The sequence below is a fragment of the Dromiciops gliroides genome, chromosome 5 (assembly GCF_019393635.1).
Source record: "Dromiciops gliroides isolate mDroGli1 chromosome 5, mDroGli1.pri, whole genome shotgun sequence".
NCBI lineage: Eukaryota > Metazoa > Chordata > Mammalia > Microbiotheria > Microbiotheriidae > Dromiciops > Dromiciops gliroides.
Genome location: NC_057865.1, coordinates 240,513,503 through 240,528,814, shown reverse-complemented (window position 1 = coordinate 240,528,814; position 15,312 = coordinate 240,513,503). Strand labels below are relative to the sequence as shown.

At 38.8% G+C, this 15,312-nt stretch overlaps 1 long non-coding RNA gene across 1 annotated transcript; it reads left to right on the top strand.

Annotated features, from left to right (window-relative positions):
- The first annotated feature begins 11,040 nt into the window (after positions 1-11,040).
- LOC122730025 lies at positions 11,041-14,802 on the top strand. Its single transcript, XR_006353375.1, has 3 exons — positions 11,041-11,156; positions 13,963-14,061; positions 14,752-14,802. It is a non-coding gene; the product is annotated as an uncharacterized LOC122730025 (long non-coding RNA).
- The last annotated feature ends 510 nt before the right edge of the window (positions 14,803-15,312 follow it).

The window sequence follows — 15,312 nt, the reverse complement described above, 5'->3', positions numbered from 1 at the left end:
TCTCTTACTTTCATCGACAAGGAATTTGGAAGGAAAACATCTTTCAACAGTTTCCGTGTCAAAGGAGATCTGTCACAGATTTCAGGCACAATAGTCAAGACTAATGATAAGTCAGTCTTTTTAAAAGGTTGAAAGGGGAATGGGATTTATAGGTAGAAAAAATTGTATAGCTGCTCTTTTTGTGGTAAGAAAGATCTAGAGACTGAAGGGGTGGCCATCATTTGGAGAATGGCTGAAGGATGAATGGAACGGAATCTGATTGTGTTATAAGAAATTATGACATGGATGGTTTCAGAGAAACCTGGGAAGGCTTGTATGAACTCTAACGGAGAGTGAAATGAGCAGAGCCAGCAAAACAATTTATACCATAACATTATGAAAATGAACAATTTTGAAACACTTGAGAATTCTGATCAGCAAAAGAGTGAATCATGATGTTAGAAGATTGATGATGAAGATGATTTTGTTTGAATAAGTATGTTTATCATAAGCGTTTTCTTTTGTTAATGTGTGGGTGATAGAGTAGGGAGGAGGAAGAGAAAATAAATGTTTTTAAATGGAAAGCTTATTTTTTTAAAATAAAAGGCAAATAGCTTAGGCAGTCTTGGACCACAGAATTTAAAAGCCAGCAACTTCTTTCTAGTGTTACTGAGATTAATTACCAAAGCACCACTGATTTCTTTATTTAAACCTTGACGTCCTGTTTCATTTATTCTACAAAATAAGTAAATATATTAACTTTAGAAAATAAATATATAAATAACTGCTATTATATACAGGATTAATGAGAATAATGGGACTTCAGGCTGGACATATATTTTTATACACACACAGACACACACACCAACACGGGATTTATACCAAGAATGCAGGGCTGGTTCAACATTAGGAAAACTATCAACATAATCAACCACACCAATAAGAAAACTAACCAAATCACGTGATTATCTCAAAAGATGCAGAGAAAGCTTTTGACAAAATACAGCACCCATTCCGAATAAAAACACTAGAGAACATAGGAATAGGTGGAGCTTTTCTTAAAATAATAAGCAGTATCTACCTAAAACCATCAGAAAGCATTATACGTAATAGAAATAAGTTAGAGGCCTTCCCAATAACATCTAGGGTGAAACAGGGTTGTCCATTATCACCTCTCTTATTTAATATTGTACTATGTGGTAAAAATTATTTGTGGTAGAGATTAATATCAAAAGTTTTAGCTGAATCATTTGGGAGGGGCCACCCCTGGCCCACCCTGAGATTACATATGCTACTGAGAAGGACCTCCCCTTTTGGGGGAAGAAAAATGGAATGCCAGACCTCCCCTTTTGGGGGAGGAAAACGGAACTCTGCAGGAAGGGAGGCAACTTCCAATAGGCGGGGCCTGTTTAAAGAGTTCTTGTTCTTTCAGCCTGGCAGATGATTCTGGAGGCGTCCTGGACCTGGCGGAGGCATGTGTTTTGCTCTGTTTGGGGTGACTGTGTTTCTAAGGAGCAACTCTAAACTAACCAGGCTTGGTGAGTTTAACCCTAAATTCCTTTGAACTAGCTTAATTGGGAACACTCTGGGATTACATAGGCTAGGTTTAGATTTAAGACTATCTATCTGTCTTTCTACTTCCTTATTTCCTTAATTGGTTTCACCTTTGTGGTTTAATTGATTCCCAAGTAATAAAACCTGATCCTTTATGAACTAAAGCTCAGAGGCTCCTTTTCTTATTGGCCTGGGAGCAATATATAAAAAGGAAAGTTCAAAGGGGAGATTAAACCTAAAAGTGTCCCTCATATTTCCGGTACCCCAATATTAAGGCGAGTCACCCAAATAATGTTCCGTGTATCCAATTTTGGCCCTCACAATTGGAAAGGTTAGCTTCAGCAATAAGAGAAGAAGAAGGAATCAAAGGAATTAGAATAGGCAAGGAGGAAATAAACCTATCACTCTTTGCAGATGATATGATGATATACTTAGAGAATCCTAGAGAATCAACTAAAAAATTACTTGAAATAATTAACAACTTTAGCAAAGATTCAGGATATTAACAAAATCAACATAAATCACCAGATTTCTATACATGCCCACCAACGTCCGGCAGCAAGAGAAAGAAAGAAATTCCATTTAAAATAATGGTGGACAATATAAAATACTTGGGAGTCTACGTAGCAAGACAAACTCAGGAACTCTATGAACACAATTGCGAAACAGTTTTTTTTTTAAGTGAGGCAATTGGGGTTAAGTGACTTGCCCAAGGTCACACAGCTAGTAAGTGTTAGGTGTCTGAGGCCGGATTTGAACTCAGGTCCACCTGACTCCAGGGCTGGTGCTCTATCCACTGTGCCACCTAGCTGCCCCTGCAAAACACTTTTCACGCAAATCAAATAAAAAAAAATGCACAGGAAGGTGGGCTAGCTGGACCAAATCTGAAGCTTCAATCTAAAGTGGCAGTCATCAAAACTATTTGGTACTGGCTAAGAAATAGAGTGGTGGATCAATGGAATAGGTTAGGCACAGGAGGTATAGTAGTAAAGGACTTTATCAAGGTACTGTTTGATAAACCCAAAGACTCCAGCTTCTGGGATAAGAATTCAGCATTTGACAAAAACTGCTGAGAAAACTGGAAGATAGTAGGGCAGAAACTAGACATAGACCAACATCTTTCACCTTATACTAAAATAAGGTCAAAATGGGTAAATGGTTTAGACATAAAAGGTGATACCAAAGGTAAAGTAGGAGAGGAAGGAATAGTTACCTCTCACATTTATGGAAAAGAGAACAGTTTATGACACAACAAGAGATAGAGAATATTATGAAATGGAAAATGGGTGATTTTGATTACATTAAATTAAAAGGCTTTTGTATGAACAGAAGCAATGCATTCAAAATTAGAAGGGAGGCAGAAAGCTGGGAAGTGATTTTTGTAGCCAGTATTTCTGATAAAGGCCTCATTTCCAAAATATAGAGAACTAAATCAGATTCATAAGGACCCAAGTCATTCCCCAACTGAGAAATGGTCAAAGGATATGAACAGGCAGTTTTCTGATGAAGAAATCAAAGCTATCTATTGCCATATGAAAAAATGTTCTAAACCACTCTTTTGTTGTTTTTCTTTTGTTTTGGTTTGGTTTGGTTTTTTTGCAGGGCAGTGGGGGTTAAGTGAGTTGCCCAGGGGCACACAGCTAGTAAGTGTCAAGTGTCTGAGGCCAGATTTGAACTCAGGTACTCCTGAATCCAGGGCCAGTGCTCTATCCACTATGCCACCTAGCTACCCCTAAATCACTCTTGATTAGAGAAATGGAAATTAAAACAACTCTGGGGTACTACCCCACTCCTATCAGGTTGGATAATATGACTGTGAGGGGCTAAAATTCTAGCTATACTATCTAAAATCTAATGAGTGTTCACCAATAAATTAGAAGCTTTAGCAAGAGTTAGACTTTTAAGCATTTATTAAGGAGAATAAGAATTTGGTGAAGAGAGAGAGAAAGAGGCCTAGATTCAGCTATCTATCTCGGGGAGCTAGTTCTCTTGCTCTGCTCTCCCCGAGAGTCCTGGTGAAAGAGAGTGAGAGAGCCAGCCTTGCCTCCTCTTCCTCCCACAAGCAAACATCACTTCCTGATGCCAAAGAAAAGCTGCATGTCTTCCCCTCAGGCGCCTTATCCTCATGGTGGAGCTTTCCTACAGTAAGTCTCCAGCAAGTGGCATCATGCCAATCATTAAAGTCCCCCCTTTGTTTCTTCAAGAAATTCGGGGTGTTTCCTTATGCTGACAAACAATATGTTAATAGCTACATAGAAAAAGGAGAAAGAGGATATTTTGTCCAGAGGGGGCGGTCCTTCATGAACCGGCGCTTTGACACTGGCCTGCAGAGGGAGGGCCTCTGCAGAGAATACATATTACAAATGGTGTACATAACAGCAGAAGGGAATAAAAATCAACAAAACAAAACTCTTCATTTAAAGTCTTTGAAAGTCTTTTCTCAGATGTCCTCTGGGTGTTTGAGTCGTGGAATGGAAGTCTTTTCAGGGGTTGATGCGTGGATGCTGGTAATCAGACAGGAAAATTTCCTACAAAATTGAACTTAACACAGCTATAAAATAGCTTTATCAATAATCAGATGAAATAAAGAAAGTTCTTAAAAGATGTCTAAGGGAATTCAGAATCTTAGCTGTTACACATGAAACGGATAATAAAACAACAAGCCAGCCGCGGCCCCTCTTCCTCCCACAAGCTAAATTCACTTCCTGATGCCAAAGAAAAGCTGCATGTCTTGCCCTCAGGCGCCTTCTCCTCATGGCGGAGCTTTCCTACAGTAAGTCTCCAGCAGGGGGCGTCATTCCAATCGCTACATGACAAAAAAGGAAAATAATAAATGTTGGAGAAATTGTGGAAAAATTGGAACACTAATGCATTGTTGGTGGAGCTGTGAACTGATCCAACCATTCTGGAGAGCAATTTGGAACTATTTCCAAAGCACTATAAAGCTATACATACCCTTTGACCCAGAAATACCACTATTAGTTCCTTTTCCCAAAAAGATCCTGAAAAAGGGAAAAAGACCCACATGTACAAAAATATTTTTACCTGCTCCTTTTGTGGTGGCAAGGAATTGGAAACTGAGGCACTGCCCATCGATTTGGGAATGGCTGAACAAATTGTGGTATATGAATGAAATGGAATAATATTGTGCTGTAAGAAATGATGAGCAGGCAGATTTCAGAGAAATCTGGAAGGACAGCTCATAAGTGTCAAGTGTCTGAGGTTAGATTTGAACTCAAATCCTCCTGAATCCAGGGCCAGTGTTTTATGGCATTTATAATTCTGTCACATTACATGGTTTGGTTGTCGTTCCTTCTTTTTACACGATTGTAGACATTGTGTGTATGGTTTTCTTAGTGGGCCCTTCACTTTGCAAGTTTTCCAGTGCTTCCCTGAATGTACCATATCCATTATTTCTTATAGCACTGTAACATTCCCTCATATTCATGCAACACAATGTGTATACCTATTTTTTTCTTCTCTAGGATCTTGTATTTGAAAGTCAAATTTTCTATTTAGTTCAGGTCTTTTCATCATGAGTACCTGAACATCCTCTTTTTCATTGAAATCCCATTTTCTTCCTCTGAGATATTATAATCACTTTTGCTGGGTATGTAATTCTTGGTTATAATCCCAGTTCCTTTGCCCTCCAGAATATCATTTTTTCATGCCCTCTTATCCTTTAATGTAGAAGCTGCTAGATCTTGGGTTATCCTGACTGTAACTCCACAGTACTTGAATTCATTCTTTCTACCTGCCTGCAATATTTTCTCCTTGACCTAGGATCTCTGGAATTTGGCTATGATATTCCTGGAAGTTTTCCTTTTGGGGTCTCTTTCAGCAGGTGATTGGGAGATTCTTTCAATTTCTATCTTACCATATGCTTCTAGAATATCAGGGCAATTTTCCCTGACAATTTCTTGGGAGATGATGTCTAAGCTTTTTTTGATCATGGTTTTTAGGTAGTCCAGTGATTTATAAATTATCTTTCCTGGATCTATTTTTCAGGTCTGCTGCTTTTCCTAGAAGATACTTCACAATGCCTTCTACTTTTTCATTCTTTTGTTTTGCTTTACTGTGTCTTGATTTCTCATGAAGTCATTGGCTTCCATTTTCTCAATTCTAATTCTTAAGCAATGATTTTCTTCAAAGAGCTTTTGTCCCTCCTTTTCCATTTCACCAATTTGGCTTTTCAAGCTGTTGACTTTTTTTCATGCATCACTCTTATTTCTCTTTCCATTTTTTCCTCTACCTCTCTTAAGTTATCTTCAAAGTCCTTTTTGAGCACTTTCATGTCCTGAGACCAATGCATATTTTTGTTGTAAGCTTTGGATGGAGGAGCTTTGACTTTGTTATCTTTTTCTGAGGTTGTATTGTGATCTTCCTAGTCACCAAAGAAACTTTCTAGGGTCAGTGCTTTTTCTCTCTGCTCATCTTGCTTTTCTATTCCTTGACTTTTATGTCTTCTTAAAGTGGGTCACTGCTTTTGTGGTTTATTGTCTCAAGCTTCAGGGGGGTCCCAGGTGGTATGATTTAAGGAAAGGTTCGTTCTCAGCCAGCCTGGCCTGTAAGAAACCATGGGCCCACTTGCTCTTTTAACCCAGAAGCAGAAATCTGATTGAAATCGGATTCTCTCTGAGTGTCGCTCCCCCCACTGGGGCCCTGCCACTCACGTCTGCTTCCTGAGCAGCACAGAAGCACTCCATCTTATCTCCAACAGAGATCCTCTACTGTATCCCCCCTTGGCCAACTGCTAGACCCCCTCACTGTTCTGTAAGCCGACTTTGAGAAGTAGCCACTGATGCTGATGCTTCTGAGGCTCTGGAGTCAAGGCCTACCTAGGGCGAGATTTGTGCCACGTGCTGCACTCCTCTCTCAGCCAGGTGCAGCAGACCTTCCCTGACACTCTTTTAAATGATCTCATTCTGTTCTTTTGTGGATTCTGTTGCTCTAGGCATTATCTTATGACATTATTTGGAGGTATGTGAACAGATGGTGTGCAGAGCTCTGAAAGACACAGCCTTTCCTCTGCCATCTTGACTCCATGCCCCACTTACCCCGCGTACCGCCCCCACCCCCCCACCCCAACCCCACTCCAGTCTTTAAGGAATTGGTGCAGTCAGGCCTGGCTACAAAGCCTAGCTCAACTCCCAGACTCTTAGGTTCTTGGAGGTTCCATCTCCTAACCCTGTGAAACTCACACCTTAACTCAAAACCAAACCAAACCAAACCAAAGAGTAAAATAAAATAGTCAAAGCTTGATATTTACTCTATTTTCTATCTTCATTCACCTTTCCCTCCTCAAAAGTGTTTTGCTTCTGACTGCCCCCTTCCCCAGTCTGCCCTCCCTTTTTCACTCCTCCCCACTTATCCCTTTCCTCTCCCACCTTCCCCCAGGGCAAGATATATTACTCTAACCCAATTGAGTGTGTAAACTATTCCCTCTTTGAGCCAATTCTGATGAGAGTAAGACTCACTCACTCCCCCACACCTCCCCCATCTTCCTCTCCCCTCCATATGTTTTTTCTTCCTTCTTTTACATGACCTACTTTACCCAGTTCTACATCTCCCTTTCCCTTTTTCCCAGTGCATTCCTCTCCCTTTTTTTTGGTGGGGCAATTGGGGTTAGGTGACTTGCCCAGGGTTACACAGCTAGTAAGTGTCAAGTGTCTGAGACCAGATTTGAACTCAGGTCCTCCTGAGTCTAGGGCCGGCATTCTATCCACTGTGCCTCCTACCTGCCCCTTTCCTCTCCCTTCTTAATGAATGGCATTGTAGTAAGAAGACAAAATATGATATAATATCATATAAAACATATTACATTAAAACTTGTCTTCAGCTCTGTGTTTATACCTAAGTATCTTTCCCGACATTCCAGCTCTGTCTAATCAGTCACAAGTTTGATATTTTAAACATTTTTTTAAAGACATCAACATGGAGCAGTCAGGTGGTGCAGTGGACAAAGCATCAGCCTTGGACCCAGGAGGCCCCCAACCCAAATCTGGCCTTAGACACCTAACACTTACCAGCTATGCAATCCTGGGCAAGCCACCCAAGCCTGACTACTCCACAAAACAAAAAAACAATAAAATAAATAAATGCTTTAAAAAATATCATCCCTTCATATTCTTCTCAAACCTATGCCCTCTGTCTAAGCATACTTCATTCAGCTTCCCTACTAATGAGAATGTTCTTATGAGTTAGAAATATCATATTTTCTTGTAGGAAAGTAAACAGTTTAACCTTTTAATATTCCTCATGATTTCTTTTTACTGTTTACCTTTGTATGCTTCTCTAGGGTCTTGTATTGGCAAGTCAAATTTTCTATTTAGTTCAGATCTTTTCATCAAGAATGCCTGAAAGAGGGAGTAGCTAGGTGGCACAGTTGATAAAGCACTGGCCATCGATTCAGGAGGCCCTGAGTTCAAATCCACCCTCAGACACTTGATACTAGCTGTGTGACCCTGGGCAAGTCACTTAACCCTCATTTGTCTGGCAAAAAAACCCAAAAAACAAAAAAAAACAAAAAACCCAAGAATGCCTGAAAGCCCTCTCTTTCATTGAATTACCATTTCCCCCCCTGAAAGTGTATACTTAATCTTGCTGGTTAGGTGAGACCAATTGAGAAATGGTCACAGGATATGAACAGGCAGTTTTCTGATGAAGAAACCAAAGCTATCTATTCCCATATGAACAAATGCTCTAAATGTCTAATGATTAGAGAGATGCAAATAAAAACAACTCTGAGGTACCACCTGACACCAATCAGATTGGCTAAAATGACAAAAAAGGAAAATAATAAATGTTGGAGAAGCTGTGGGAATATTGGAATACTAATGCATTGTTGGTGGAGCTGTGAACTGATCCAACCATTCTAGAGAGCAATTTGGAATTATGCCCAAAGGGTGATAAAGCTGTGCATACCCTTTGACCCAGCAATACCACTTTTGGGTCTTCTTCCCAAAGAGATCATGGAAAGGGGAGAGGGACCCACATGTACAAAAATATAATATAGCTGCTCTTTATGTGGTGGCAAGGAATTGGACGTTGAGGGGGTGCCCATCAATTGGGGAATGGCTGGACAAGTTGTGGTATATGAATACAATGGAATACTATTGTGCTGTAAGAAATGATGAGCAGGAGGAGTTCAGAGAAACATGGAGGGTCTTGCAGGAGCTGATGATGAGTGAAATGAGCAGAACCAGAAGAACATTGTACACAGTATCATCAACATTGAGTGTTAATCTACTGTGATGGATATTCTTCTCACCAATGCAATGGTACAGAAGAGTTCCAGGGAACTCATGATAGAAGAGGATCTCCAAATCCAAGAAAAAAAAAAAAAAAGAACTGCGGAGTATAGATGCTGAATGAACCATACTATTTCTTTTGGTTTTGGTGCTGTTGTTTTTTTCTATTTTGAGGTTTTTCATCATTGCTCTGATTTTTTCTCTTATAACATGACTAATGCAGAAATAGGATTAATGTTAGTATGTCTATATATATATGTGTGTGTGTGTGTGTGTGTGTGTGTGTGTGTGTGTGTGTGTGTATATATATATATATATATAAAATCTATATCAGATTACCTGCTGCCTAGGGGAGGGATGAGGGAGGGGGGAGAGGGAGAAAAATCTGAAATTCAAAGCTTGTATAAATAAAAGTTGAGAACTATCTTTACATGTAATGGAAAAAAATAAAATACTTCATTATTAAAAAAAAAAAAAAGAATGCCTGAAAGAGGGGGCAGCTAGGTGGCCTTCAATTCAGGAGGACCCGAGTTCAAATCCACCCTCAGATACTTGATACTAGCTGTGTGACCCTGGACAAGTCACTGAACGCTCATTTTCTCACAAAAAAACCAAAAAACCAAAAAACCAAGAATGCCTGAAAGCCCTCTCTTTCATTGAATTACCATCCCGGCCCCAAAGTATATACTTAGTCTTGCTGGTTAGGTGATGTTTGGTTGCAATCCCGGTTCATTTTCCCTCTGGAATATCATAGTCCATGCCCTCCAATCTTTTAATTTAGAAGTTGGTAGATCTTGTGTTTGCCCAGATTGCAGCTCCACAAAATTTGAATTTTTTCTTTCTGGCTACTTAGCACATTTTCTCCTTGATCTGGAAGCTCTGGGATTTGGCTATAATTTCCTTAGAAGTTTTCATTTGGGGAGCTTTTTCAGGAAGTGATTGGTGTATTCTTTCAATTTCTATTTTACATTTTGCTTCTAGAATATCAGGGCAATTTTCCATGATAATTTCTTGGAGGATTATATTATTACATATATTATATTATATTATTATGCTACCAGAATAGAAATGAAATTTAGATGTGATATGTCCACTAATATTAAACATGTGCTCAGTGGGGAAGACAGTCACTACCATGCCATTATACCAAAAATTTCTAACTGTTTGAGGAAGAAACCAATAATGCTATGAAAGAGTATTGAGTAAGTTAGTTGTTTAAGTTGGGACATCATGCTGTCCCAATACATTACGGTGAGAAAACCCAAGGGAAAAGCAAAACATTCAATCATGTTACCCTTTAAAATGGACTGGCTTTTCTCTTGAAGCAAGGCTCTTAGAGGAGTTTAAAGTAAGGGAGATTAGTTAAATGAAGGAGGCAGTTGTGGAGGATTTACAAAAATCCACCAGATTAGTTGGCTCATCTCCAAGCTAGGGGTGGGTGGGTTTGTTAGCTCCTGGCTTGGCTCACCAAACTGTGGGGGCCAAATTTTAATATATGGAGAGTTAATTGGTTGACTTGCCAATTAATTTTAAAATTAGGGACAATTAGGGACAGTTGGGGTTGGGTAACTTGCCCAGGGTCACACAGCTGGTGGGTGTTGGGTGTCTGAGGGTGGATTTGAGCTCGGGTGCTCCTGGTTCCAGGGCCAGTGCTCTGTCCACTGCGCCACCTAGCTGCCCCTGGAAACACATTTAAAAAAAAATTTTTTTTTTTCCTCTTTGACAATTCCTCAATCTGAAGTTTTGGGTTGTTGTTGTTGTTTTTTTTTTTCTTACTGTTTTCTCTCATAACCTAGCTAATGTGGTAATGTTTTCCATGACTACTCATGTATACCTTATTTTGAAGTGCTTGAGTTCTAGTGGGTGGGGAGTGAGAATGGAGGAAGAAGAGAAGTTGGAACACAAACTTTTACAAAATTGATGTTAAAATTTGTTTTTACATACATTTTGGAAAATAAAATTCTATTCAATTAAAAAAAGTCTCCTATGAAACAGCTAATATTCTTTCAAAGCTATTGTAATGAGAGAAAACAAACACAGGCTTCTTAGGATTTTATTTGCACTTTCTTGGTTTATATTATGCCAATATGGAGTCTGTTTTTTTTTCTTTCTTATTTCTTGAAATATGTTAACATTTTAAAAAAGGCTCCCAGTTTTCGCTTTTCCCTCAAAGTTATTTTAAGACATTGCTTTAGATTTTTGGAATGACATTAAACACGTTGTGATGATAAAATTCTATGCTCTGCTTTTGTTAGGATGAACAAACAAAGGAAAATAAAGAGGAAGAGATACCACCATGCCATGAAGACAACACGGGCAAGGCAATGGAACCGGAGAATGCACATGTTCTTAAATATGGACGTGATGAATCAGGTGATAACTCTAATATGAAAAGAGTAACTTACTATTTACATTATGAGTAAGAACCATAATACCTCTTCACAAATTTGTTTTATGTTTTCATCTTTGTGTTCTTTCCAAGGCTTTTCCTTCAAAATGTTTGGATCTTTGTGTATTACTTATGTTTTTATAATATATGTAGATTGGGATATGCCTTAAAATTTCCCCTATGAGACAGTATTTGCCTCACACTAGTTTTATTAGGCAAGTTTATCAAAACAGTGTTATGCTTTTATATTTGACACCTATTTAATTTTTTTCATTTAATTCATAAATGAATTCAAAAACACAAAAGTCTCTTGTCTATGTGTACTGAGCATTAGACTAGGTTTTGGGAAGCTTAAAGTTTTGTTAAGATATTGTACTTGCTATAAAGGGAGCTTACAATGTGGGGTTAGTGCATTGAGATAACTATAAAATACTCAGTTATGTAAAAGGATCATAGAATTCTTGAATTGCAGAATTGGAAGGCACTTCTAGTCATTCTACTTCAACAGTTCTTGAAGAGGAGGAACCAGTTCTACCACATCCCCAATAAGGGCCTTATAGCTTCCACCTGAACACCTCCAGTAATGAGGAACATATTATGATGTCTTCTTCTTTGGTTTCTTCCCATTTGGAGGAAGTTTTTCTTAATTACAAAATTTATTTCTTTATAACTTTTAACCCTATTTCCATTCTCACATTTGTCTTCATGAAGATGGAGAAGAATGGGTTTTCAGGAATCCTCAAATAGTCATACTTTCCACAAAATGTCACCTCAGACATCAGTTTATTTATTTATTGGCTTATATTTTGTCTTTGATCTTTTTATTTTCTTAGTAACTTTACAACCAGGATTTCAAAAACATTCTTATAATTAGGCATACCTCATGTTATTCAATAATGCCAACTGAAAGTGAACCAGCCATTGTCTCCTCCTGTATGATGCTTAATTAGCTGGCTGCCTTTTTAATTTTCTTTTTGAATTGGTTGTTGGTTTGTATACCTTCATAAACCAATTGTTCTGCCATCCTATAGAAAGAGTTCCTTTCCTGGTCCATGATGCAGCTCCATGGTATTGGAGAATTTCCATGAAGTTGATAATGCTTAAGGAAATCCTCACTATTTTGTTACCTCATACCACTAATGAAGTAGTAAATATTTGTCAAGTGACTAATTTGTGAAAGGCGCTAAGTGAGGCCAAGGCTGGGGGCGGGGACACAGAAACTGAAATGAAACTATCCATATTTTCCTAAACCATGGGAGACATACGAGTACATACAAAATAAATACAAAGTGATTTGGAAGGGACTGGACAAGTGAGGAAGGCCCCAGTTTCTGGAGACAACAACAGGGAAGGTTTCTATATTGAAGGTGTGACTTTAGTTGAGCTCTGAAAGATACAAGGGATGATAATGGCTGGAGAAAAATAAAGAGATCATTCCGGGCATAGAGGACAGCCTGTACAAAGGCATAGAGATGGAACAGGGACTATCAGGAGGGAAATAGCAAGAACTATCTGAACTTCAGAGTATGTGAAGGCAAATACCATGATAAGGCCAGATACTTAGACTGGAGACAAGTTATAAAGGGTTTGAAATGGTTAATTTCATCCCAGCAGGATTAGGAAACTTTGGGAATTTATTTAGTGGCTGATTTTGGCAGCTGTGTGGAAGAGGGATAGCAAAGGGGTAGACAAATTGGAGACAGTTATTGCTTTGTAATGGTCCAAGCAGAAGTTTGGGCCAGGACCCAGGTAGGAGGAGAGGGCCAGGGATGGTGGGGTCGGGGAGGCATATGGAGAGAGATACTATGGAGGTAGAATTAGCAGGATTTGGTAACTACCAGGATGTGTGAGGAGCGGGATAGTGAGGGGTCCAGGATGACACTGAGGCTACAAGCCCTCATGACTAGTGAGTGGTGCTGGTGCTAGGATTCTTGCTTGTAATCCAAGCTCTTCTGCCTCCTGGGATATCATATTCCAAGTCTTCTCATCCTTTAATGGAGAAGCTGCTGAGTCCTGTGAAATCCTGACTGTGGCTCCTTGATCTTTAAATTGGTTGTGTTGGGTTTTCTGTGTTTTTTTTTTTTCTGGCTGCTTGCAATATTATTTTTTCCTTGGCCTGATAGTTCTGTTAATTTGGCTTCAAGATTCCTTGGAGTTATCATTTTGGGATTTCTTTCAGGAAGTGATCAGTAGATTCTTTCAATAACAATTTTACCCTCTGGTTCCAGGATATCAGGGCAGTGTTACTTGATAATTTCTTGAAAGATTCTCTCTAGGCTCTTTTTTTTGTTTTTATTTTTGTTTTTTTGTGAGGCAATTGGGGTTAAGTGACTTGCCCAGGGTCACACAGCTAGTATTAAGGGTCTGAGGCTGGATTTGAACTCAGGTCCTCCTGACTCCAGGGCCAGTACTCTATCCACTGCACCACCTAGCTGCCCCCTAGGCTCTTTTTTTGATCATAGCTTTCAGGCAGTCCAATAATTCTTAAATGATCTTTACTTGGTACCTTACTCTTTGGCAATGAACCTTTCCAATGTAAACTTCAAAGACAGAAAGCCTGTTTCCAGGGCTGTGCTGAAAACTGTCCTAGCTACGTAGTAGGACCCAGTAGAACTTGAATTTTGTATTCGTGGATACAAGGTCACGTCATCTACCGGTGAAATATAAGAATTGGGTAGAGGTGGAGCTTTACCTTAAAATAAAATGGCAGTCATTTCTGAATAATATTAAAGTTTTTATCATAATGTGTCAATTAAGTTACTCTTGACATAATATTCATGTTCCATATAGATCTCCCTAAGAAGGGAAAGAGATTTTGGTTGAGAAGAAGGAAGCAAGTTGTTCGAAATGGTAAAAACGCTTGTGATCCACAATCATCCCCAAATCCTGGTGAGTAATTAATGGGGAATAAAAAGGTTTTTTTCCAAAACATTTTTGAAGAATTTCTAAGTCCTAAAGAAGCAGGTTTTCTTTCACCTTTCTAGTGCTGTCTGCAGGAAGGCAGCCAGGAGAGTGAGAAGTACTAAAATCTCATCCCACAAGAATGTGTTGAAATGAACTGTCATCATTTAGCCTAAACAAGAGAAGGTATAGGAAGAATGCTGGGATCTCTGTCCAAAGTTTGAAAGAGAGATTAGAATAATTATATCTAACATGAGAATACAGTAGGATCAATGGATGGGAGCTACCAATGAATTGGAGCTGCCAGTCAGGATGGTAGATCTTCTTCCCTGGCACATGAAAATCCTTCTACCCCTTAGTGTGTGGCCTAGTGAACTGTTTTATCCAAAATTAAATTCATCACCCGGTACCCGACTCTTTGGCAATGAACAAGGTAAACTTCAGTAGCAGAAAGCCTGTTGCCAGGTCTGTCCTGAAAAATTTCTAGCTTGGTAGGTGAGGCCTAGTAGAACTTGAATTTTGTGTTCACGGATAGAAAGCCACTTCTACTCCTGATGAAATATAAGAAAAGGATAGAGATGGAATATCAGTAGCCTGTGCTTTAAAAAGTTTTTTTACTCATTTACTCATAATGTGTCAATTAACTTATTCTTGACATAATATTTATATTCCATGTAGATCTCAATAGGAGGAGAAATTGGGTATCCAGCATGTTGAAACGTAACCAAGTTATACCAATAGGAGTTAATCCAAATCCACGCCGAGAAATTATCCCTGGTAAGTAATTAGTCAAAAAAGATTTTTTTCCTCAAAACATTTTGGAAGAATTTCTCTGTCCTACATGAGCAGGTTTTCACTCTTGTCCAAAAAAAAAAAAAGTCAGTCATGGTAACCCTAGCAAATAATCTTTCTTCTCATAGTGAAAGTAGAAGTTAACTTTGCGTGTTTTTTCCTCAAGTGCTCTTGTAAAGTCTGTGAACAGATTGCTATATATGTTGAATTGAGATCCCAGAGAATAGTATTTTTCATGCAAATACCTTAAGAGTTCAGTTATGTTAACTTGCCTGTATCATTTGGACACATTGCATAATATTGTAAAGCCTACTCAAAGTGTCTGATTCTTAATTTATAATTTTCCTTTGACTCTAAAATGATTGAACTTAAAGTGTGTCAATTTCCTTGGACATTTTTGTTAGTAATCCCTAATTGAATTTGAAAGCTATTTCTTGTTAAGGCTGT